General features: G+C 39.9%; 1 long non-coding RNA gene across 1 annotated transcript in view; it reads left to right on the forward strand.

Moving 5' to 3' along the window:
- The window catches only part of LOC105739369, a 97,193-nt gene extending 70,857 nt beyond the window's left edge, over positions 1–26,336 (forward strand). Inside the window, exon 4 of the long non-coding RNA XR_001115293.2 lies at positions 25,935–26,336. This is a non-coding gene — a long non-coding RNA (uncharacterized LOC105739369). The remainder of the gene's footprint in view (positions 1–25,934) is intronic.
- Positions 26,337–27,555: the final 1,219 nt, after the last annotated feature.

A 27,555-nucleotide genomic window follows, 5' to 3' on the forward strand; every position in this document is an offset into this window, starting at 1 on the left:
AAGAAACAGTTCATTAGAAGGTGCTTTGAATGGACTTTGAGAGTGGAAAGGTACATACTTTGTTAAGTTTAGAGGTAAGCTCTTCTCTGCATTTGCATAGAGCCCTTCCAGACATTTGCAAGTAGTCGCATCTCTCTACAAAGTGGTGAGGTTTTTGTGTCCAAGAATTTTGGTATTTAATCATTTATTTGGTACTCTGTTTCCCATCCTTATCACTCCAATTCTGTTGCTGGTGTGAAATGTTTTGTGTAATATACAAAGGCAACAGTAGATGTTTCAGAAAAAAAAATGTGATAAAATCTACTTATGTTTTCTGGAACATGATTCATAAGGTTGTGTTTACATATTTGATAGATACGTCAAAAGGTGTCTTTTTGAAACCCAGGCTTTGCACACTTTCAACGAAACTGTTTTCAATGAGGCATAACACCAAAGGGTAACTTGACTAAGATGTTATAAATGAAAGTCTTTAATTCTTGTGTTCATTCAAAAAAGAAATGGAAACTTATTTCCAAATAATAGAATTTGGAACATGACCAAAAAAAATTTTCACCTTAGACTGTAGCCAAAATTTGGAGACTCCAAGAAGGGAACAGAGTATATCTGTTTGGGGCCTTTACTCGGGTTCTTTCTAGTCTCTTGTTTTCCCGCATATAACTATTCACATTGCTGAAAGTAAGCAGTTCTCTATTTTTTCGGAGACAGGGTCTCACTCTGTCACCCAGGCTGGAGTGCAGTGGTGTGATCATAGCTTACTAGAACCTCAAACTCCCAGGCTCAAGCTGTCCTCCTGCCTCAGCCTCCTGAGTTGCTAAAACTACAGGCATGCTCCACCACACCTTGCTAATTTTTTTTTTTTTTTTTGAGATAGTTTTTCACTATGTTGTCCAGGCTGGTCTCAAACTTCTTGCTCCAGGTGATCCTCCTGCCTCCCGAAGGGCTGAGATTACAGGCATGAGCCACCACACATGACCCTAAGCAGTTCTTATTAATGCATTTCTGCATTTGTGAATATTTGTAAGGGTAAAACTGCATATAAAACAACAAAATCACCCATTCCGAATTTGATCTTTATTTTTCATTAATATTATTTGAAAAAGAAGAATTGTTGATTGTAGTTTGTACACTTAAGTTTGGTACGTTTGGTTTTAGATTCCAGTAGTCTTAAACATGGAATGTATTTTCACCCCTCATCCTGACAGGATAGTAAGGTTTCTGAGAGAAAGAGGAATGGTATTTTTAAAACTTCTATGCTTATTAATGATGAATTTTATTTTTTGATTCTTCCTACATGTATTTCCAGGACAGAATATATTATCTCTGCCTTGCTGGGCTCTGTGTTTTTGAAGTCAGAGTATTGGATGATTTTTACAGAGCAAACCCACACTTACTTCAAAATGCTGAATGTAGATTAAAAGATATTCATTTCCATTAAAAATAAAGCAAGATCATATGCATATGTCCTACCAGTTAAAGGATTCTGTATCTTAAAGCCTCAAAAAAAATCATAAATGATCATTTTGCTTTGTCCTTTGCCTTCTTTATTTTTCTTTTTCTCTCTCAGTGTGCTTTTGTGGGGTTCCAGAATTTAAATGACATTTTTGTTTATTTTGGATTATTTTTCAAATTATTTGCTTCAACTTAAAACCATTTTCACCTAAATTATTCATAATAACATGATTTTAATAAGTCATTCTTGTCATATTTCATTTTTATAATTAAAATATTGAATTTCTTTTTTGGGAAAAAATGAGCTAGTTACTTAAACCAAATTCACGAAGTTTGGAATTTGGCCTGCAAAAAAATCCAGGGATGTATAGCTGTAGCTTCTTTTTCTGTTATGAACAGTCTTTAGACAATGAAGAGAGATGCATGATTTGGCCGTTTCAGAAGGAATCTGAAAAGCACTTCTTGCCCAACACTCTAAATATAATGTGAAAATTTTATTAGGACAGTATAAGGAGAAATCCTTGAATTCACATAAAAGAATCGAATAAAGCAGTTCTATATGTGTTTACCAATCTAAAACATTTTTTTTTTTTTTTTTTTTTTTAGTAAACCACTTTCTTGTTTTCTTAACTCGGAAATAAATTTATATGTCTGGATTTGAAATTGTTTTTTTGGTTTTTTGTTTTGAGGCAGAGTCTCACTCTGTTGCCCAGGCCGGAGTGCAGTGGTGTGATTGATCTTGGCTCACTGCAACCTCCACCTCCTGGGTTCAAGTGATTCTCCTGCCTCAGCCTCCCAAGTAGCTGGGATTACAGGCGCCCACCACCATGCCTAACTAATTTTTGTATTTTTAGTAGATACGGGGTTTTGCTATGTTGGCCAGGCTGGTCTCGAACTTCAGATCTCAGGCGTTCTGCCTGCCTCAGCCTGCCAATGTGCTGGGATCACAGGCGTGAGCCACCACACCCGACCTGAAATTGTTTTTAAGGAGAATTCATTTTTGGTAGGGAGAGCCATATGTTTTCAGTAAAGTTGTAGTAAAAGAGTAGCCAACTTGTGTCTTTTTTTTTTTAATTATTAACCAAAGGTATTGATTATATGTAGTTTATAAGGGGAGAAAAGGGCCCATTGTAGTAGAGGGTTAAAAGGAAGACAGTGATTTTTAGCTTTTCTGTACCATTTGCTATGATTACTTTCTGATAGAATTTGAATTTGTAATGTAATGGACTTAATTTTAAAATATTTGTGAGATGGCTTTATATATATATATATCATATTAATTTTTTAGACACATGGGATTCTGTAATTGTTTCATCCTAACAGATTTTTAAAAGGAAGCATATAAAGTAAATGAAACACACTCTTATTATATTCTTCTCCTTGAGGTAGAAGAATTCTAAATTAAAACTTGGAAAAAAGAATTTTTATCAGTGCGAAAGATTTGAGGTATGTACTATAGTTTTATAAATCGATAGAAAAAAATGGGAGGACACAGCCATGGCTGGGCAATTCACAAAAGAAAAAATAAAAATGGCAATAAATAATGTGGCAGATTGTGTTTACCAAAGGTGGCCACAACTGTGCCTCCCAGTTCTACATATTGTTCTCTATTGTGACAATGTCACTCTGTCATCAGAGGGCGGAGTCTTTTCACTTCCTTGAATCTGGATCCTTCCACTGTTTTGACCAAGACTGTGTGGTAGAAGTGAAGTTCCAGTTCCTGGTATTGCTCTTATTTCACCTGACAAGTTTGGTTTCCTGCCTCTTGGAAGCCGACCACTATGTTAGAAATGTAATTACCCTGAAATCACTATGTCGTGAGAAAACCAAAGGCAAGTGAAGAAGCCCTGGAGGATGCGACATCAAGTGTAGAGGCAAAAGAGCACCAAGGAAGAGGCCAAAGAACATTAAGTGAAGAAGCCATTTTGAAAATGGATCCTCCAGCCCCAGCTGCCCTAGTTGTTATGTAAATCAGATAAATTGCCCAGTGGTACCCTTCCCAATTTCTGCCCCATAAAATCATGAGCCAAATAAAATGGTTTGTCTTAAGCTTCTAAGGTTGTGGGTAGTTTGTTTTGCCATGACAGATAACAGGAACAAATACCAGGGGAAAATTTTTGTTTGAAAATGGATACAATTTGCTTGTCTAAATTGGATAAGGAACTAGTATCTACAATAATTAAGGAGTTTTGTTTGTTTTTCAAATGAAAACAAAACAAAACAAACACAAGAGCCCTAATAGAAAAATGCCAAGATTATGAACAGGCGTTATTTCAAAGAGGAAATACAATAGGGTAACAACATGAAAAGGTACGCTCAAACTCAGTAATTAGAGGAATTAAGATTAGAGCAACAATAAAGTATCTTTTTATCCCCAGTAGACTAAGAAAAATGAGAAAGATGGACGATGCCAAGTATTGGTGGGGTTGGGGGTTAGGAACCCTCATACACTGCTGGTGAGACTATAGAGTGGTGGAGCCGTTCTGGAGAGCAGCCTGGCAGAATTTAGTTAAATAAATATAGATCTTAAATTGTTTCTGGGTATATGGCCTCAAGTCTTACATAGGTCTCTAAAGGAGGAAATGTGAGCATGTTCATCACATTGTTTTTCATGGCAGAGCCTCAGATCCAACCTGAGGTTCTTCATCACTGGAGGAATACATAGGTAAAATATGGTGGATGCACACATGTAGTACAGTAGTCCCCACTTATTCACAGTCTCGATTTTTGCTGTTTCAGTTACCTGTGGCCAACCACAGTTTGAAAATATTAAATGGAAAATTCTGGAAATAAACATTTCATAAGCTTTATATTTTGCAGCATTCTGAGTTGTGTGATGAAATCATACACTTGTCCATTAGTTACTTAGTAGCTTTCTCAGTTGGATTGAAAAAACAGGAGTTATAGGGTTCAGTACTATCCTTGTTTCAGACATGCACTGAGGGTCTTGGAATGTATCCCATAAGGGGAGAGTAATGTACTATGCATCAGATAGAAGCAAAAGACTACATATATCTACCACGCATAATGTTTGAGAAGTACAGTGTTTGATGAAAATAAAAAGTGGAATCTAGAAATGTTCAAAAAGGTATGTAAAACAAATTGGAATGAATACCTTAAAGGGCAAGGTAAATGTTGCCCATGAAAGAAGAAAGGGAGAGGATAATGGAGAATGAGTTAAAATAAACTAAATAAAATGAGGAGCCAATGATGATAATGTGCTGTGAACCAAGACATATTAATCATACTTTCTGTGCTGGAGGTCAGACAATAATCCCTCACTCCAAGAAGAGAAGATTATAATTCTCAAAGTAAACTGAAAGAACCATTTTTTCATTCTGCCTCACTTGGAACAAATTTTTAAATGAGATCAGTTACAAAAGTATGGTCAAACAGGCAATCTCATATTTTGTTGCATATGTAAATTGGTATGACCATTATAAAGCACAGTTATTCATCAAGATCCTTAAAAATGCTCATATCCTAGCAATAAACATTTGTAAATTGAAGTTAAAAAAATCGATTGATTGAGACAGAGTCTTGCTGTGTTTCCCCAGGCTGGAGTGCAGTGGTGCAGTCTCGGCACCCTGCAACCTCTGCCTCCTAGGTTCAAGTGATTCTTGTGCCTCGGCCTCCCCAGTAGCTGGGATTACAGGTGCACACCACCACACCCAGTTATTTTTTACTTTTAGTAGAAACAGTTTCGCCACGTTGGCCAGGCTGGTCTTGAACTCCTGACCTCAAGTGACCTGCCTGGTTAGCTTCCCCAAGTGCTGGGATTACAGGCATGAGCTACTGTGCTCAGCCACAAAACCATTTAAATAGCACCAGAAAACATGAAATACCTAGGGATACATATAACAAATTATGGGTAAGACTTGTACACTGAAACTACAAAACATTGCTGAGAAATTAAAGAATACATAAGTTGTGAGAAAGATACCATGTTTGTGGATTGGAAGACTCAGTGTTGTCAAAATTTCAACTCTTCAAATTGATCTATAGACTCAAAGCAATCCCAATCAAAATGCCAGGTAGCTTTTTAAAAAAATGAAAAACCCAAAGTGGCTGATCCTAAAATATATATGGAAATGCAAGGGCTCTAGCATAGTCAAGACAAGAAAGTTGGAGGACTTACATTTCCTGGTTTTAAGACTTTAAAGCCAGCGTAATCAAGACAGTGTGATTTTGATTAAATAAATAATCAAATTTATAAATTTATGCTATGTAAAACAATAGGTGTGGAAAAACGAACTTTTTCCTCTGGTCTCACACCACCCAATCGTCAACACAGAGAAGATGTCTATTACCAAATGTGTGGAGATTTTTCCCCTACACACCAAACAAGCAAGCAGTTCTGCAGCAGGCACCAGCTGGGTGTCTTCCAATTCAATTCCGACACTATCTACCTGGAGATAGCCTCAGATTGAGGGCTCAGTCCCACAAGATTGCCACCACCCTTCAGATGCCAGTTGCAAGTCTGGGCCTCCAGAACATCTGACCAACCATGTTCAAGATAGGGTTCCCACGACCCCCTGTTTGGGTTCAATTAATTTGCTAGCATGGCTCACAGAACATGTATTCTGGTTTAAAGGATATTACAAAAAAAATACATATGAAGAGATACATGGGGCAAGGTATGGAGGAAGGGGTGAAGAGCTTCCATGCCCTCCCCAGGCACACACCCTCCAGGAACCTTCACATGTTCAGGTATCTGGAAGCTCCCCACACTCCGTCCTCTTGGGTTTTCTATGGAGACTTCATTGGATAGGCATGATGAGGACTGTGTGGAAATATGAATGGATAAAAAGAGTATGATCTAATATTAATAAGATCATACTATTCATTACTATTACTGAATGAGGAAACCCAGTAAGGCTGGTCAGTTCAGATTCTTGGCCTCTCTGGCAGCATTTTTTTTTTCTTCCAGGGTATAGGGCAGCACCCTTCTGAAGTGAGGGTCTTATGACCTGCAATCAGACAAGTAGGGGGAGATTAAAGTCCTGCCTTGGGCTGGTGGAAGGAGGGCAGGGGAAGGAAGGTCAGAGAGAGATTCTGTTTTCTGAAGAATCTGTTTTCTTCTGAGGTCTAAAGCATCCCAACATTATAACAAAAGACTATAACAAGGAATATGGGAGTTAAGAGCCAGGAATGGTGCTGAAACAGTTGGATATCCATATGCAAAAAGATGAGTCTTGTTCCGTGCCTCATACTGTATTCAAAGATGGAGTTGAAATTACTTATAAACCTAAACGTAAGAACTGAAACCATAAAACTTTAGAAGAAAATAGGAGGAAAATCTTTGAGGTCTTAGTTGATGCAAACATTTCTTTTCTTTTTTAATTATTATTATACTTTAAGTTTTAGGGTACATGTGCACAACATGCAGATTTGTTACATATGTATACATGTGCCATGTTGGTGTGCTGTACCCATTAACTCATCATTTAGTATTAGGTATATCTCCTAATGCTATCCTTCCCCCCTCCCCCCACCCCACAACAGTCCCCGGTGTGTGATGTTCCTCTTCCTGTTTCCATGTGTTCTCACTGTTCAATTCCCACCTATGAGTGAGAACATGCAGTGTTTGGTTTTTAGTCCTTGTGATAGTTTGCTGAGAATGATGGTTTCCAGCTTCATCCATGTCCCTACAAAGGACATTAGCTCGTCATTTTTTATGGCTGCATAGTATTCCATGGTGTATATGTGCCACATTTTCTTAATCCAGTCTATCATTGTTGGACATTTAGGTTGGTTCCAAGTCTTTGCTATTGTGAATAGTGCCGCAATAAACATACGTGTGCATGTGTCTTTATAGCAGCATGATTCATAATCCTTTGGGTATATACCCTGTAATGGGATGGTTGGGTCAAATGGTATTTCTAGTTCTAGATCCCTGAGGAATTGCCACACTGACTTCCACAATGGTTGAACTAGTTTACAGTCCGACCAACAGTGTAAAAGTGTTCCTATTTCTCTACATCCTCTCCAGCACCTGTTGTTTCCTGACTTTTTAATGATGGCCATTCTAAGTGGTGTGAGATGGTATCTCATTGTGGTTTTGATTTGCATTTCTCTGATGGCCAGTGATGATGAGCATTTTTTTCATGTGTTTTTTGGCTGCATAAATGTCTTGTTTTGAGAAGTGTCTGTTCATATCCTTTGCCCACTTTTTGATGGGGTTGTTTGTTTTTTTCTTGTAAATTTGAGTTCATTGTAGATTCTGGATATTAGCCCTTTGTCAGATGAGTAGGTTGCAAAAATTTTCTCCCATTCTGTAGGTTGCCTGTTCACTCTGATGGTGGTTTCTTTTGCTGTGCAGAAGCTGTTTAGTTTAATTAGATCCCATTTGTCAATTTTGGCTTTTATTGCTATTGCTTTTGGTGTTTTAGACATAAAGTCCTTGCCCATGCCTATGTCCTGAATGGTATTGCCTAGGTTTTCTTCTAGGGTTTTTATGGTTTTAGGTCTAAGATGTAAGTCTTTAATCCATCTTGAATTAATTTTTGTATAAGGTGTAAGGAAGGGATCCAGTTTCAGCTTTCTACATATGGCTAGCCAGTTTGCCCAGCACCATTTATTAAATAGGGAATCCTTTCCCCATTGCTTGTTTTTGTCAGGTTTGTCAAAGAACAGATAGTTGTAGATATGCGGCATTATTTCTGAGGGCTCTGTTCTGTTCCATGGTCTATGTCTCTGTTTTGGTACCAGTACCATGCTGTTTTGGTTACTGTAGCCTTGTGGTATAGTTTGAAGTCAGGTAGCGTGATGCCTACAGCTTTGTTCTTTTGGCTTAGGATTGATTTGGCGATGCGGGCTCTTTTTTGGTTCCATATGAACTTTAAAGTAGTTTTTTCCAATTCTGTGAAGAAAGTCATTGGTAGCTTGATGGGGATGGCATTGAATCTATACATTACCTTGGGCAGTATGACCATTTTCACGATATTGATTCTTCCTATCCATGAGCATGGAATGTTCTTCCATTTGTTTGTGTCCTCTTTTATTTCGTTGAGCAGTGGTTTGTAGTTCTCCTTGAAGATGTCCTTCACATCCCTTGTAAGTTGGATTCCTAGGTATTTTATTCTCTTTGAAGCAATTGTGAATGGGAGTTCACTCATGATTTGGCTCTCTGTTTGTCTGTTATTGGTGTATAAGAATGCTTGTGATTTTTGCACATTGATTTTGTATCCTGAGACTTTGCTGAAGTTGCTTATCAGCTTAAGGAGATTTTGGACTGAGACGATGGGGTTTTCTAGATATACAATCATGTCATCTGCAAACAGGGACAATTTGACTTCCTCTTTTCCTAATTGAATGCCCTTTATTTCCTTCTCCTGTCTGATTGCCCTGGCCAGAACTTCCAGCACTATGTTGAATAGGAGTGGTGAGAGAGAGCATCCCTGTCTTGTGCCAGTTTTCAAAGGGAATGCTTCCAATTTTTGTCCATTCAGTATGATATTGGCTGTGGGTTTGTCACAGATAGCTGTTATTATTTTGAGATATGTCCTATCAATACCTAATTTATTGAGAGTTTTTAGCATAAAGGGCTGTTGAATTTTGTCAAAGGCCTTTTCTGCATCTATTGAGATAATCATGTGGTTTTTGTCTTTGGTTCTGTTTATATGCTGGATTACGTTTATTGATTTTCCTATGTTGAACCAGCCTTGCATCCCAGGGATGAAGTCCACTTGATCATGGTGTATAAGCTTTTTGATGTGCTGCTGGATTCGGTTTGCCAGAATTTTATTGGGGATTTTTGCATCTATGTTCATCAAGGATATTGGTCTAAAATTCTCTTTTTTTGTTGTGTCTTTGCCAGGCTTCGGTATCAGGATGTTGCTGGCCTCATAAAATGAGTTAGGGAGGATTTCCTCTTTTTCTAGTGATTGGAATAGTTTCAGAAGGAATGGTACCAGCTTCTCCTTGTACCTCTGGTAGAATTCGGCTGTGAATCCATCTGGTCCTGGACTTTTTTTGGTTGGTAAGCTATTAATTATTGCCTCAATTTCAGAGCCTGTTATTGGTCTATTCAGAGATTCAACTTCTTCCTGGTTTAGTCTTGGGAGAGTGTATGTGTCGAGGAATTTATCCATTTCTTCTAAATTTTCTAGTTTATTTGTGTAGAGGTGTTTATAGTATTCTCTGATGGTAGTTTGTATTTCTGTGGGATCGGTGGTGATATCCCCTTTATCATTTTTTATTGCATCTATTTGATTCTTCTCTCCTTTCTTCTTTATTAGTCTAGCTAGCAGTCTATCAATTTTGTTGATCTTTTCAAAAAACCAGCTCCTGGATTCATTGATTTTTTTGAAGGGTTTTTTGTGTCTCTATTTCCTTCAGTTCTGCTCTGATCTTAGTTATTTCTTGCCTTCTGCTAGCTTTTGAATGTGTTTGTTCTTGCTTCTCTAGTTCTTTTAATTGTGATGTTAGGATGTCAATTTTAGATCTTTCCTGCTTTCTCTTGTGGGCATTTAGTGCTATAAATTTCCCTCTACATACTGCTTTGAATGTGTCCCAGAGATTCTGGTATGTTGTGTCTTTATTCTCGTTGGTTTCAAAGAACATCTTTATTTCTGTCTTCATTTCATTATGTACCCTGTAGTCATTCAGGAGCAGGTTGTTCAGTTTCCATGTAGTTGAGCGATTTAGAGTGAGTTTCTTAATCCTGAGTTCTAGTTTGATTGCACTGTGGTCTGAGAGACAGTTTGTTATAATTTCTGTTCTTTTACATTTGCTGAGGAGTGCTTTACTTCCAACTGTGTGGTCAATTTTGGAATAGGTGTGGTGTAGTGCTGAAAAGAATGTATATTCTGTTGATTTGGGTTGGAGAGTTCTGTAGATGTCTATTAGGTCTGCTTGGTGCAGAGCTGAGTTCAATTCCTGGATATCCTTGTTAACTTTCTGTCTTGTTGATCTGTCTAATGTTGACAGTGGGGTGTTAAAGTCTCCCATTATTATTGTGTGGGAGTCTAACTCTCTTTGTAGGTCACTAAGGACTTGCTTTATGAATCTGGATGCTCCTGTATTGGGTGCATATATATTTAGGATAGTTAGTTCTTCTTGTTGAATTGATCCTTTTACCATTATGTAATGGCCTTCTTTGTCTCTTTTGATCTTTGTTGGTTTAAAGTCTGTTTTATCCGAGACTAGGATTGCAACCCCTGCCTTTTTTTTGTTTACCATTTTCTTGGTAGATCTTCCTCCATCCCTTTATTTTGAGCCTATGTGTGTCTCTGCATGGGAGATGGGTTTCCTGAATACAGCACACTGATGGGTCTTGACTCTTTATCCAGTTTGCCAGTCTGCCTTTTAATTGGAGCATTTAGCCCATTTACATTTAAGGTTAGTATTGTTATGTGTGAATTTGATCCTGTCATTATGATGTTAGCTGGTTATTTTGCTCGTTAGTTGATGCAGTTTCTTCCTAACCTTGATGGTCTTTACAATTTGGCATGTTTTTGCAGTGGCTGGTACCGGTTGTTCCTTTCCATGTTTAGTGCTTCCTTCAGGAGCTCTTTTAGGGCAGGCCTGGTGGTGACAAAATCTCTCAGCATTTGCTTGTCTGTAAAGGATTTTATTTCTCCTTCACTTATGAAGCTTAGTTTGGCTGGATATGAAATTCTGGGTTGAAAATTCTTTTCTTTAAGAATGTTGAATATTAGCTCCCACTCTCTTCTGGCTTGTAGAGTTTCTGCCAAGAGATCAGCTGTTAGTCTGATGGGCTTCCCTTTGTGGGTAACCCAAACTTTCTCTCTGGCTGCCCTTAACATTTTTTCTTTCATTTCAACTTTGGTGAATCTGACAATTATGTGTCTTGGAGTTGCTCTTCTTGAGGAGTATCTTTGTGGCATTTTCTGTATTTCCTGAATTTGAATGTTGGCCTGCCTTGCTAGATTGGGGAAGTTCTCCTGGATTATATCCTGCAGAGTGTTTTCTAACTTGGTTCCATTCTCCCTGTCACTTTCAGGTACACCAATCAGACATAGATTTGGTCTTTTCACATAGTCCCATGTTTCTTGAAGGCTTTGTTTGTTTCTTTTTATTCCTTTTTCTCTAAACTTCTCTTCACACTTCATTTCATTCATTTCGTCTTCCATCGCTGATATCCTTTCTTCCAGTTGATCGCATTGGTTACTGAGGCTTGTCTATTCGTCACATAGTTTGCGTGCTGTGGTTTTCAGCTCCATCAGGTCCTTTAAGGACTTCTCTGCATTGGTTATTCTAGTTATCCATTCATCTAATTTTTTTTTCAAAATTTTTAACTTCTTTGCCATTGGTTCAAACTTCCTCCTTTAGCTCGGAGTAGTTTGATCTTCTGAAGCCTTCTTCTCTCAACTCGTCAAAGTCATTCTCCGTCCAGCTTTGTTCTGTTGCTGGTGAGGAGCTGCATTCCATTGCTTGTGAGGAGCTGTGTTCTGTTGCTGGTGAGGAGCTGCGTTCTTTTGGAGAAGGAGAGGCACTCTGATTTTTAGAGTTTCTGGTTTTTCTGCTCTGTTTTTTCCCCATCTTTGTCGTTTTATCTACCTTTGGTCTTTGATGATGGTGATGTACAGATGGGTTTTTGGTGTGGATGTCCTTTCTGTTTGTTAGTTTTCCTTCTAACAGTCAGGACCCTCAGCTGCAGGTCTGTTGGAGTTTACTGGAGGTCCACTCCAGACCCTGTTTGCCTGGGTATCAGCAGTGGTGGCTGCAGAACAGCAGATATTGGTGAACCGCAAATGCTGCTGCCTGATCATTCCTCTGGAAGTTTTGTCTCAGAGGAGTACCCGGCCGTGTGAGGTGTCAGTCCGCCCCTACTGGGAGGTGCCTCCCATTTAGGCTACTCGGGGGTTAAGGACCCACTTGAGGAGGCAGTCTGCCCGTTCTCAGATCTCAAGCTGCATGGTGGGAGAACCACTACTCTCTTCAAAGCTGTCAGACAGGGACATTTAAGTCTGCCGAGGTCATTGCTGTCTTTTGTCTGTCTGTGCCCTGCCACTAGAGGTGGAGCCTAAAGAGGCAGGCAGCCCTCCTTGAGCTGTGGTGGGCTCCACCCAGTTCGAGCTTCCCGGCCACTTTGTTTACCTGCTCAAGCCTGGGCATTGGCAGGTGACCCTCCCCCAGCCTCGCTGCCACCTTGGAGTTTGATCTCAGACTGCTGTGCTAGCAATGAGTGAGGCTCCCTGGGCATAGGACCCTCTGAGCCAGGTGCGGGATATAATCTCCTGGTGTGCCATTTGTTAAGCCCATTGGAAGAGCGCAGTATTAGGGTGGGAGTGGCCCGATTTTCCAGGTGCCATCTGTCACCCTTTGCTTTGACTAGGAAAGGGAATTCCCTGACCCCTTGTGCTTCCCGGGTGAGGCGATAACTCGCCCTGCTTCAGCTCACGCATGGTGCATTGCACCTACTGTCCTGCACCCACTGTCTGGCACTCCCCAGTGAGATGAACCTGGTACCTCAGTTGGAAATGCAGAAATCACCCGTCTTCTGTGTCGCTCACGCTAGGAGCTGTAGACTGAAGCTGTTCCTATTCGGCCATCTTGGCTCCACCCCCCAGTTGATGCAAAAATTTCTTGGATAAGACATAAAAAGTAGGAAGCATAAAAGAAAAAAATTGATAAATTAGACTTCATCAAAATTAAAACTTTTCCTTATCAAAATACAGTTAAGAAAATGAAAAGCAAGCTACACAAAAGGAAGAAAATATTTGCAAGACATCTGATGAAGGATTCATCTCCAGGATATATAAAGAACTCTTACAACTCAGTAATAAAACAGACAACCTAATTAAAAATATGAGCAAAACCTTTCTTATATAAGTGAGCCAAAGATGGCCTGGATGTTTTGGCTTCTAGGTTGTTTATTTCATCACTGCAGGCTGAGACTTATTAGTTCGAAAGTCTGCCAGTGCCAAAGTCAATTTTTTTACACATCTAATTTTTTTTAAGCCCAAACTAGATTTTCAGCACTTTAGAACCTGCCTGTTTGGTATAACCCATGAAATCACTCCACGACTGCTAGCCATATATAGGATAAGCTCCAGGACCCAAATCACTGCTGCTTCTGTCCTTCAATGTTCTCTGATCCAGAGACTTCCCTGTCATGCTACTGGAGTGTTATTACCTGGGCATGTAAATTCCCTCTCTGATTTTCCTCTTCTCCCAAGGAGTTCCCATACCCTCCCTCTCCTGCTGGAGGGTAGGGCCCTCATTGTTAGCATCCAGAAAGTCTCATGCTGTGAAGGACTTCCTCTCTCATGCACGGTTGTCCAAGAACCATTCAATAAAGCTTGCTGTGTGTTATTACTGCTTCATATCTTTTTCTTTGATCAGCCCCCAAGTCCCTCAAACCCTCCACTTGATTTGAACAGATACTTCACAAACTAAGATAAACAAATGTCCAATAAGGCATTGAAACATTTAAACATGAAAAGATGCTCATTATCTTTACAGCAAAGATTATGCTGTAAGTTATTAATTGAAGATTAATATGAATGAATTAACACTAATTAAAGTCACATTGAGACACCACTACATATCAATGAGATTAAAAAGACAATACTAAGTGGTGTTGAAGATGCACAGCAACTAGAGCAACCTGGTACAGCCAGTTTGGAAAACAATTTGGCAGTTTCTAATAGAATTAAATATTTACCATATAACCTGTTAGTTTGCTCATCACTATTGTTTACCCAAAGGAAATTAAAGCTCATATTCTACACAGACTTGTATATGAATGTTCATAGCTGCTTTAGCTATAACAGGCAAAAATTGGGAACAACTTAAACATTCATCAGCTGAAGAGTGGCTAACAAAATGAAATACTACTCAGCAATAAAAAGGAACAGACTGGCCGGGTTCTCTGTCTTATGCCTGTAATCCCAATACTTTGGGAGGCTGAGGCAGGTGGATTACCTGAGGTCAGGAGTTCAAGACCAGCCTGACCAACATGGCGAAACCCCGTCTCTACTAAAAATACAAAAATTAGCTGGGTGTGGTGGTGCATTCCTGTAATCCTGGCTACCCCAGAGGCTGACGCAGGAGAATTGCTTGAACCTGGGAGGCAGAGGTTGCAGTGAGCTAAGATCTTGCCACTGCACTCCAGCCTGGGCAACAGAGCAAAACTCCATCTCAAAAAAAAATAATAAATAATGAAAAGGAACAGACTGCCAATACACACCACAGCTTAATCTCAATGGTGGTATACTAAGTGAGAGAAGCCAGACACAAAGGACCACATGCTGCATGATTCCACTTATATGCATTTCTAGAAAGGCAAAACTAGAATGACAGCAGAATCAGTGGTTATGATGGGTTGGGGGTGAAAAAGGGCATTGGCCATAAGGAGGCATGAAGAAACTCTTGGAGATTATGGAAATGTTGTATATCTTGATTGTGGTGACTACACATAAAATTTTTAGGTTGTATGTAAATACAATAAAGTGGACTAAGAAAGTCCTTGATAAGTGAACTAAGAAAAAAGGATTCGTGCAATTTAACCCAGTAAGTGCACATCTAATAACTTAAAAAGAATTAGAGATGTGAGCCGGGCATAGTGGTTCACTCCTGTAATCCCAACACTTAGGGAGGCAGAGGTGGGAGGATAGCTTGAGGCCAGGAGTTCAAGATCTGCCTAGACAACATAGTGAGACCCCATTTTCCACAAAAAAGGGGGAAAAAGGAATCAGAGATGTGTACAAAACTTACGTACAAGGATGTTCATTTCAGCATTATTTATAATAGCCAAATACTTAACCCAAATGCCCAGAAAAAGGACATTATTTAAATCTATGATATATTCATGCACAAAGTATATCAAGCCATTAAAAGTTATATTGAAATTATGATTTGGAAAAATGTTTACTACTTTAAATAGAAGGGTAGAATATAATGTAGTATACACTCTAGCTTTTGTTTTTATTTTTAAACCGGCAGTTGAAAGAACAAAAATAATTCACTATCTTATTGATAAATGAGGGTTAAGTGGGATTTTTGTGACATATAAATAAGATCTGAATATCCGGTACCTCCATTTATACTTTCCTTCTTGTGGGAAACGGATGAAATTAAAATTTTAGGCTGGGCATGGTGGTGCACGCCTGTAATCCTAGCAGTTTGGGAGGCCAAGGTGGAAGGATCGCCTGAGACCAGGAGTTCCAGACTGCAGTGTGCTGTGCTGACACCACTGCACCCTAGCCTGAGTGACAGAGTGAGACCACGTCTCTCTTTTTTTTTTTTTTTGAGACGGAGTTTCAATCTGTCACCTAGGCTGGAGTGCAGTGGTGCAATCTTGGCTTACTGCAACCTCCGCTTCCCGGGTTCAGACAGTTCTCCTGTCTTAGCCTCCCCAGTAGCTGGGACTACAGGCATCTACCACGATGCCCTGCTAATTTTATTTTACTTGTGTGTGTGTGTATTTTTAGTAGAGGCAGGGTTTCACCATGTTGGCTAGGCTGGTCTCGAACTCCTGACCTCAAATGATCCACCCACCGCAGCGTCCCAAAGTTGGCCACATCTCAAAAAAAAAAAAAAGAAAAAGAAAAATCTTCCTAGTTAGATTGAGGACACCTGTTATGTCTCAAATCAGAGTAAAGCTGAAATGAGACTTAAAACAAGGGCAAAGTTGTAATTCTAACATGGATTTAAATTTAAGCATGGATTCACAATACATTCCCTGAGGAATGCCATGGAAAGGGTCAGAATATGTCATTCCGTCTGTAGCCTGCAGGTAGAATTTCCAATCTACTGGTTGAACAGCTTCAGAGCAGGAATTCAGGACCACTTAGACTGTTGACTATTCCTACCTTGGGGTAGGGAAAGCAAAGAAGGTTATCTAAATAGGGTTTGAACATGCATTCAATATGTAGTAAAGGGCCTGTGAAATTATTTGACTAGTCTTTACCAGAGTGTCCTGAAATTTTCATCTCATCATTAAACAGAAAGAATAGGTTAATTCAGAGATAGGATTCATCTTAACTTTAACAGACACTAGAACAGCAAGGAAGTATCTAAACAGGAAAAAGGACTATTAAAGTAATTACATTAAAAAAAATTTTTTTGAGAGACAGGGTCTTGCCTTGTTGTTTTATTATTTTTTTGAGACAGAGTCTCAATCTGCCTGCCTGGTTAGAGTGCAGTGGCATGATCTCGGCTCACTGCAACCTCCACCTCCCTGCAACCTCCCGTTTCCGGATTCAAGTGATTCTCCTGCCTCAGAACTCGCGAGTAGCTGGGATTACAGGCATGTGCCACCACGCCCAGCTAATTTTTGTATTTTTAGTAGAGACAGGGTCTCACCATGTTGGCCAGGCTGGTCTCAAACTCCCGACCTCAAGTGAACTGCCTGCCTCAGTCTCCCGAAGTATTGAGATTACTGGCGTGAGCCACCATGCCTGGCCCATTTTTTATTTTTTATAGAGTTAGTCTCACCATGTTGCCCAGGCAGGTCTCAAACTCCTAGCCTCAAGCAGTCCTCTTGTATTAGCCTCCCAAAGTGCCAGGATTACAGACATGAGCTATCATGCCCAGCCAATTGGATATATTTTTGAATATCAGTAAATTTTTTGAAAGTAAGGTAGACAAATTTTGTTAGTGGTAGCCTTCAAACATTTTCAACCATGTTTTCTATATACTTGGAAACCTGTAGTCAAAAATTATAATCTTGTCCATGTTACTAACTGAACTGGAGTTCCTTAGCCTGGCATAGTAAGGCCAACACCTACACCAAGGTTTGCAGTGGGAGAGAGAAGCATGTTTACGTACAGGGTGCCAAGCAAGGAGTATCAGCCAGTGCATGCTTAAGATTCAACCCCTCCAGTGGCTTACAGGTAAGGGTTTTTATTTTTATTTTTATTATTTTTTTTTGAGATGGAGTCTCACCGTGTTGCCCAGGCTGGAGTGCAGTGGCGTGATCTCAGCTCACTGCAACCTCTGCCTCCTGGGTTCAAGCGATTCTCCTGAGTAGCTGGGATGACAGGCATGTGCCACCATGCCTGGCTAGTTTCTGTATTTTTAGTAGAGACAGGGTTTCATCATATTGATCAGGCTGGTCTCGTACTCCTGATATTGTGATCTGCCTGCCTCAGCCTCCCAAAGTGCTGGGATTACAGGCTTGAGCCTCTATGCCCAGCCCAGGTAAGGGTTTCCAAGGCAGGGAGGCAGAGGTTACGGGCTAAGTCATAAATCAGTATATGGAGGTTATACATTGGTTTGGCCTAAAAGGGTGGGATATCTTGAAGCAGAGGCTTACAGATCATATGTAGATTCAAAGATGTTCTGATTTGCAGTTTGAGTAAGGGAGAGAAGCTCTGTTTAAAAATTTGTTCTGGCTTATGGGCATGACTTCCTCCAGGCCCCTCAGGAAGAAATTTAGAACAAGAAACAGCAGGCCTCAGAGTTCATTCCTCAGTTCCCTCTTACCTGAGGCCTATGTGCCAGCCGATCCATTTGGTGGGGGTCTATGTTTCTGAAAAATAACACAGGGACATGTGTTAAGATGTCATCTTTAGTTTTTTTACATAGGGAACCAAACATCGCTCTAACTTCCATGGCTATTGTTCTAGGCTACTCTTACCTTCTTGCTTATTAAGTTGCTCCTTTACTTCTCAAGACTAGCTAGAAGCCTGGAACTTCCCTTGAAGGAATTTAAGATGTTCCTTTATTTTCATGCTTGGGGGGGCCCACAAGTCCCTAAGAGGGGTCCCTGCTCTGTCTCATACACAAATTGTTTCTTGTTGTTTCTCCATAAATTTACAATTAATTGGATTTCTATTAACGGAGTTTTTAATGTTGAGCCCAGTTTACTAAACATCTTGCATGAATAAGGAACATTCTTGGTTTTTGGAAAGCAAGTCGTTTTAACATTTGCATTTAAAAGATTAAAATGTCTTGTTCATGAAACGATGAATGAAGAGCTTATTTATGAGGATCCTGTGAAGGCTTTTGGTCTTCCTGCAAATCCAGATCAGAAAGAGACCAATGTTAAAGTCTTTACAGAAAAAGTGTTCATTCATATCCTTCTTAAACACATAATATACATGACCCTGTAATACAGAATATATTAATAGTTGTAAATAAGGCAATTCTGAAGGAGAAATGTCTGCCACAGTGTATATAGATTGGAAGCAGAAAACAGAGCCCTAGAATTACTCATGTCTTGACAAAGGTTGTTTTTCCCTAACTAAAACTCCGGTTTTAAAGTTTTATTTATTTATTTATTTAGTCGCCTAGGCTGCAGTGCAGTGGTGCGATCTGGGCTCACTGCAACCTCCATCTCCCGGGTTGAAGCGATTCTTGTGCCTCAGCCTCCTGAGAAGCTGGGACCGCAGGCATGCGCCACCATGCCCAGCTAATTTTTAAATTTTTTGTGGAGACAGGATCCCACTGTGTTGCCCAGACTGATCTCGAACTCCTGACCTCAAGTGATCTTCCCGTCTCAGCCTCCTAAAGTGATGGGGTTACAGGAGTGAGCCACCATGACTGGTGATAACTACTACTGATGAGAATGAGATGAAGCAAATAATCCGTTGACCACTTGTGGCAGTGTAAATCTAATAGGTCCTTCAGGTTTCTTGTGTCATCCCCTGAAAGGTAGACATTATTTACATCCTCATTTTACAGGTAAGCTAACTAAATACCAGAATGGCCAAGGTCACACAACTGAGGGCTCATTCTGAAAAAGAAAAAGAAGATTCTATTCCTGATATGCTTTGCTCTACACACGCACACATGCGTGTGCACACACACACACACACAATCATGCCTTGTCTAAAATTATCTTCTGATCTGGGTGATCCTGGCTAATTGAGAGAAACTGAGCAAAGATAAATCCAACCCTTGGCCTGGAGCAAAAACTGCTGATGTCAGCCTATATTGGCCAAATTCTTGTCAACCCACAGAGTAGACAAGTTGGGAATGAGATGTAGATGGAGTTTATTGTATGCCAAGGATATTTTATGGTTGTATGTGGTTAACCACAGACTCAGGTGCATCTTACCACACCTGGCTCACTTTTAAATTAGCTTTCCATCATTCCCGTTACCACCTTCCCTTCCTTTCCACCCCAGTCATGCTACTCTTTCTTCCTTCCTGCACTTTTTCCACTTTAGAGCCCTTAGGCATGCTAGTCCCTCCATTTCCTCAATACCTGGGTGCTAGGAAAGGGGAAATATTTATTTTTATTTTTTTGAGGCAGGGTCTTACTCTATCACCCAGGCTGGAGTGCAGTGGTGCAGTCATGGCTCACTGCAGCCTCAACCTCCCGGGCTCAATCGATCCTCCAACCTCAGCTCCCCTAGCAGCTGGGACCTTAGGCCCATACCACCCCGCTCAGGTAACTTTTATTGTTTTGGCAAAGACAGAGTTTTGCCATACTGCCCAGGCTGGTCTTGAACTCCTGGACTCAAGCAATCCTCCTGCTTCAGCTTCCCAAAGTGCTGGGACTACAGGCGCACACCACCACACCTGGCCATTTTTTGTTTGTTTGTTTTGTAGAGACAGCATCTCACCATGTTGCCTAGGCTGGTCTCAAACTACTGAACTCAAGTGAGCCACTTGCCTGGGCCTCCCAAAGTGCTGGGATTACAGGCATGAGCCATCGCGCCTGGCCTATTTTTCATTCTTTGCCTAGTTTGAAAGAAGATTTTGAGGGGGCTCATTAACATTCTCATAATACAAAATAAGGAAAATTAATAGAAGGAGGCTAGAGACAGGAAAATATGTTTAGATACCCTGTATAGATAACGTGAACGTCGTTCACTATACTTCACACGACACTTTCTGGTATTCTGATTATTAAAGTGTTCCATGTAAACATGGCAACATGAGGCAATTTTCCTAAGATCACTCTTAAGAGTTTGACAATGAAGTCAGTACATCTGCCAGACAGCCCAAATGAAATGAGGACAAATAACCAACTATTCAATAATTGTGTGTTTACTTTTACTGCTTTTAATAACTTGCTTTTTATTCCCTGCAGATAGCAAACCAACTGATTTGGGATAGGTGAGGCAACAAAACCACAGCTTCTTTCCATAGTCACACCATTTCAATTCTTGTTTCTACAAATGAACAATTCATAAATAATAAATTAAGAGAAAAGTAGAGATAACTGATACACTATATAGTTTTAAAATTCTGACTGAGTTTATTTATTTTTTATTTTTTTGAGACAGGGTATCACTCTGTTGCCCAGGCTGGAGTGCAGTAGTGCAATCTTGGCTCATGGCAACCTCCGCCTCCCAAGTTCAAGCAATTCTCCTGCCTCAGCCTCCTAAGTAACTGGGATTACAGGCGCGTGCCACCACAGCCGGCTAATTTTTGTATTTTTAGTAGAGACAGGGTTTTGCCATTTTGACCAGGCTGGTCTTGAACTCCTGACCTCAAGTGATCTGCCCGCCTCAGCCTCCCAAAATGCTGGGATGAATCACACCACACTTAGCCTGAATTTATTTTTTAACTAGAGGTTATTGCTCCTTGCAACTAACTTTACCCTTTTCCTTCTGCCATAATAATCCATTCATTCATCTAATGAATACGGATTGGGTATCCTTTATCCAAAATGCTTGGGACCAGAAGTGTTTCAGATTTTGGAATATTTGCATATACGTAATGAGATATATTGGGGATGTGACCCAAATCTAAACACGAAATTCATTCATGTTTCATATACACCTTATATCATAGCCTGAGGTTAATTTCATATATTATTTTAAATAATTTTCTGCATAAAACAAAGTTTGTGTTAAGTACTAATATGTGGAATTTTCCACTGGAGGCATCATGTTGGTGCTCTAAAGTTTTGGATTTTGGAGTATTTCAGATTTTGGATTTTTGGATTAGGGATGCTCAACCTGTATTTATTAAATGTATACGAGGGCAAAATGGTGAATAAGACAAACAGGTCTTTATGAAACTTAAAGTATGGTTGGGACCAGTATGTGTAAAAAACCCCATGTAGGATGGACCTTGGTGCTTTTGAGGGCTGTAGAGAAGGTCCTTAATGCTTGAGTGTGGTGAGCAAGGTAGGAGGCTAGGGACAAAAGCATGATACACTTCCTTAAGGAACACACACACACACACATACAATTAGTTTTCAATTGTTGCTGTTACAAATTACTGCAGATTAGTGGCTTAAAACAATTATCTTACAATTCTATAGGTTAGAATGCCAACATGGATCTCACTGGGCTAAAGTCACTGCATTATTTTCTGGAGATACTAGGAGGAAGTTCATTTCCTTGCCTTTTCCAGCTTCTAGAGGCTGTGCACATTCCTGGTCTCCTGGACCCGTTCTCCATCTTCAGACCAGCAATGTTGCATCTCTGATCATTCTCCCACAGTCACATCTCTCTCTTTGACCAAAGCTGGGAAAGATTCTCCAATTTTAAGGACCTCCCCTGTGATTGATTAGATTAGGCTCACCTGGGTAACCACCCACCTCAAAGGTCCTTAATTTAATCACATCCTTATAATGTGTTCCCACACAAGGTAACATTCACAGATATGTAGACATGGATATCTTTAGAAGGTCATTATTCTGCCAAACACATATGTGTAAAGATAAATATGTAATTAATTTTAAAATTTATATAGAAACTTTTCTCAAACATTTGGAATAAAATTAACATAAATACTATAAGAGAGTGTATCCCAAAACAGAGGCATAATCATTTTAGGATGAATAAAATTAAAGGTTTTTCAATAATATGTTATTATTATATATATTTTTGAGACGAGGTCTTGCTCTGTCACCCAGGCTGAAATGCAGTGACATGATTATAGCTCACTGCAGTGTCAAACTCCTGGCTGATGATCCTCCCACACTGGGACGACCAGTGTGTGCCACCATATCCAGCTAATTAAAAAAAAATTTTCTTTTAGAGATGGAGTCTAGCTATGTTGCCCAGGCTGAACACAAACTCCTGGGCTCAAGCAATCCTCTATGCCTTGGCCTCCCAAAGTGTTAGAATTACAGCCATGAGCCACTGCACCTGGTTGTGTATATTGCTAATATATCTCTGATGAGATATTGCCACTGATATTGAAGAAAATAAATAGAGAATCACAATCAGAGTCAATGACAGGAATAATTCTCAGAAACATGATGCTGAGTTAAAAAAAAAAAAAAGCAAGTTCCAGAAGACTACCCAAATGTGTGTCTTAGGTTTACCTGACTTTCCTTAGGGCTGCTGCAACAAGGTGCACCTGCAAACTAGGTGGCTTTAAAGAATAGCAATTTATTGGCCAGGCATGGTGGCTCACGTCTGTAATCCCAGAACTTTGGGAGGAGATGGGTGAATCACTTGAGGTCAGGAGTTCGAGACCAGCCTGACCAACATGCTGAAACCCCATCTCTACTAAAAATACAAAAATTAGCTGGGCGTGGTGGCAGGCACCTGTAATCCCAGCTACTTGGGAGGTTGAGGCAGGAGAATCACTTGAACCTGGGAGGCGGAGGTTGCAGTGAGCCAAGATGGTGCCACTGCATTCCAGCCTGGGCAACAAAGTTAGACTCTGTTTCAAAAAAAAAAAAAAGAATAGCAATTTATTCTCTCACAGTTCTGGAGGCTAGAAGTCCAAAATCAAGGTGTTGGGAAGGGCCGTGCCCTCTCTGCAGGCTCTCTGGAAGCATCCTTCGTTGCCCCTTCCTAATTTCTGGTGGTTGTTGGCCATTTTGAACATTCCTTGGCTAGAAACTATATTACTAAAATCTCTGCTCCCATTGTCTCTCCCTCTGTCTCTTTATGTTTCTCTAAATCTCTCTCTTTTTATAAGGAAACAGACATTGGGTTTAGGGCCCCCACCCTAAGGTTTAGGGCCCACCCTCATCCTTTATGACCTCCTCTTAACCTGATTACATCTGCAAAGACCTTATTTCCAAATAAGGCCAAGGTCACAGGTTGTGGGGTTAGGACTTTAACGTATCTTTTAGGGAGATACATTGCAGCCTGCAACAGTCCTGTTTCCCAGGAAACAGACTCTGAGATTGAGATTTGCTTGCAGGGGATTTGTAATGGAATACACTGGGGAACAACAGCCTTAAGGGAGGGAGGGAAGCTGGATTAAGCTGAAAGAGAAGTTGAACTGCACTGCAGTATAATGGAAGCTTCAGGAAATTCCACTGGGAGCTCTGAAGCTGGGAAGGCTTTTCAGAGATGTTCATAATTGAGGTAGGTGGTCCAGGCTTTTGTACTCCTGCATCATCCAGTCATTGGATGTAGGCTGCCATTGGGGAGGGGCAAAGCAGCTCCCTTTAGCCTAGGACAAGTCCCATAGAGGGACATAGACCAGGATTGTCAGCAAATGTGGGAATGAAGGTCTTGGTCCTGGAGGGAAGATCTGGGATGACTTCCCCAGCACCCAGCATATCATGCTTTTTAAATAGAGCTCAAAAATAAGCAAAATGAAACAGCATGTTATTATTTCATATATATTTGTGATATAAGCATATGTATTTAAAAGCAGTAGAACGATATACCACATTTAGGGCTGTGCTTCTCTTCGGAGAATGGACTAGGGTAGGGTTTTGGTTTTTTGGTTCTTGAGTTAGGTAGTGAGTTTACAGTTTTTCATTATATTATGCTTTATATAACTAACTTATATATTTCATCTAATCTTTTGTATACATCAAATATATTTCACAAGATAGCAAGGGAGTCTGACACAGTAGCTCATGCCTGTAATCCTGGCACTTTGGGAGGCCAAGACAGGAGGATTGCTTGAGCCCAGGAGTTGGAAACCAGCCTAGGCAACATAGCAAGGCCTTGTCTCTACAAAAAATATTAGCTGGTTGTGGTGCTGTGTGCCTGTAGTCCTAGCTACTTGGGAGGCTGAGGCAGGAGGATTGCTTGAGTCCAGGAGTTCAAGGCTGCAGTGAGCTATGATCATACCACTGCACTCCAGCCTGGGTGACAGAGCAAGACTCTGTCTTTATACAGATTTTTAAAAAAGATAATAAGGGGAATAAAGGAAAGAACTAGGCAAAAGTAATATAAACTAAAGTAGCTAGAATTTTTAGAAAAAAAAGTGTGGATAAAGATAACAAATCCTTGGACCTATTGCTAAAGTAAGGATTCAGGTAAAGAAAACCTCCTGAAATTCCACTATATTATTTGCCTTAAGTTTGCTTGCATAACTGTCCTACAGTTATGCTGGAAATGTGATGTAGGTAAGATATGATGGTTTACTTTCCCTTTCACATGGTTTTATTTTATTTTATTTTTTTGAGATGGAGTCTCGCTCTGTTGCCCAGGCTGGAGTGCAGTGGCGCCATCTTGGCTCCTGGGTTCAAGTGATTCTCCAGCCTCAGCCTCCCAAGTAGCTGGGATTACAGGTGTGTGCCACCACACCCAGCTAATTTTTGTATTTTTTAGTAGAGACGGGGTTTCGCCATGTTGGCCAGACTGGTCTTGAACTCCTGACCTCAGGTAATCCGCCAATTTTAGCCTCCCAGAGTGCTGGGATTACAGGCATGAGCCATCGCGCCTGGCCCCTTTCACATGGTTTTAAACTGGTTTGTTTACCATCGCACTAATTCCTTTCTTTAAGTGAAAGTATTCTGAGTAAGATTGGCGGAATGATTATTAGATCTGCTGATGCAATAAAGAAAACCAGTTAATGTGCAATATTGATATGTCAAGATTTCACTATGATATTTTTAATCATATATTATTGAGTGGAGAAAGAAAGTTGTTGAATTATTTTTGCATAATCACAGCTTTTACTTCTAAAAGAGTATATGTATATGTTGTGTATATTGTATAGCTTCATACTTAGAAATGGAAGTGAAAAGAAAAAGAAATGGAAGAATACAGTACAAATCGCCAACTGTTAGAGGGAATAGAAAATGGGGTGGGATGCTTTTTCATTTCATATAATTCTGTGTGCTTTTGAAACTAAAAAATAAGTAAAATGTTAAAATTATATTTTCTAATCACTTGTTTCAAAATGACTGATTTCAGCTTTATTTGGGAAATATGTTTACAGAAGACTATGAATGTGAGTCTATGTTCTGTTATAAAACAGGTGGCAGGGTAGAAAGAGCCCTTCTTTTTTTTTTTTAGAGACGGAGTCTCGCTCTGTTGCCCAGGCTGGTCTGTCACCCAGGCTGGAGTGCAGTGGCATGATCTTGGCTCGCTGAAAGCTCTGCCTCCCGGGTTCACGTCATTCTCCTGCCTCAGCCTCCCAAGTAGCTGGGACTACAGGCGCCCGCCACCATGCCTGGCTAATTTTTTGTATTTTTAGTAGAGGCGGGGTTTCACCGTGTTAGCCAGGATGGTCTCGATCTCCTGACCTCGTGATCTGTCCGCCTCGGCCTCCCAAAGTGCTGGGATTACAGGCGTGAGTCACCGCACCCTGGCCAATAAATGTTAATCTTCTTTTCTTATGGTAATATTGCTTGTTAAATAAATTAAATGTTAACTTTTGGGAAACCTCCCAATTTCTAATGCTAAAGACTCAGTTTCTTTTAAATTGGTTTATCACAACACTTTTTCTTTTTAACCCAGGATTGGACAACTGAATTTAAAGGCAAGTTAAAGTTCAATATTTTGAACTATGTTTAAATGAAGATGAGCGAGAAGACAGAACTGTTAAAAGGTTTTATTTTACAGCCAAGTGAAGGATTCAGCTGTGTCCCAAAGGATTAAACAAGATGGTATGCTTAATAATTCCTCGCTTCTGTGAAATTCTCTGATTATGAAGTGTACTTTCATTCTATAGAACTACTCCTGATTTCATCAGGAAACTCAGATCTGAAACTCAATTTACAGAAATATTAAAAATGAATTTTCAACTAAATGGGAATATTTGTGTACTAATATGATACAATATTGTTGCTTCATTTTTTCATATTAAATACCATTCTAAACTCTAAATTTGTTAATAAATGAAGCAGAAATCTAATGTGATTGCGTCTGAGTATTTTATTTGTGTAACAACAAAATATTTCTAGAGACTTTTCTACTCTCCTTTAGTCTTTTTCTTTTTCTTTTCTATTCTTTTCTTTTCTTTTTTTTTTTTTTTTTTTGAGACAGGGTCTCACTTTGTTACCCAGGCTGGAGTTCAATGGCGCAATCTCAGCTCACTGCATCTTCTGCCTCCCAGGCTCAAGCAATTATCCTGCCTAGCCTCCCAAATAGCTAGGACTACAGGCATGCACCACCAAGCCCAGCTAGTTTTGTTTGTTTGTTTGTTTGTACTTTTTGTAGAGAAGGGGTTTCGCTATATTGCCCAGGCTGATTTGGAACTCCTGAGCTCAAGGGATCACCCAAAGTGCTGGGATTATAGGCAGGAGCCACGGCACCCAGCCTTTGGCCATTTTTTAGATGCTGCTTTCTCTGAGCTAGTTCTGGAGAAATGATTTCATAGTCACGCCTTTTTGGTTCAAATTCCAATTCTTCCACTTATTAGCTTTAAGCCTCTGTTTCCTCATTTGTAAAATGGGAATAAGAGTAGTACCTACCTCACTGAACACTTAATATCTATCTGCCAGTCACTGCTAAATGCTTAAGTAGTATTGTTCTCATTTTACAGATGTGGAATTTGAATGCATAGTAATTAAATCTATACAAGATCATACAGCTAATAAGAGGCAGAATCAGGATCTCGTTCCAGATTCACCTGACACTAAAGGCCAGAGTTTGATCATATTGCCTCTTCTTTGGAGAGCTGTTAAGTCACATGTTTGGTTAGTATGGCTCTACTAACCCTTCATTAGATGTTAAATTTCAGCACAGAATACTGCTGAATAGGAGTGGGTCATCATTATAGGGTCCTGTATGCATTAGAGTTTACTGTGGTTCGTAAAATTTATTCAGCGACAAAGGATTGTTGAATTCCAAAAGTGTGTGACCACCTGAACTCCAAAGGGCTATCTGGCATGTACTGCTTCACTTTGTGGAAGTCGCCATTTTTTGTCTTAGTAGATAAAACAATTAGTATTCCTAATTCCTAAAAAGAGGCTGAGGTGATCAGAATAAATGTGTACATTTTAAATAACGATTATTCCTATTAATTGCATGGGTAGTGCCTAGGCGTTCTAGAAGAGGAATGGATACCAAAATGAGATGGTTTCAGTCTTTAACATTCCTTTTCGTTAAAATAACTAAATTCCAACAGCAATGGAAA

Source organism: Nomascus leucogenys, chromosome 15 (assembly GCF_006542625.1).
Source record: "Nomascus leucogenys isolate Asia chromosome 15, Asia_NLE_v1, whole genome shotgun sequence".
Taxonomy (NCBI): Eukaryota; Metazoa; Chordata; class Mammalia; order Primates; family Hylobatidae; genus Nomascus; species Nomascus leucogenys.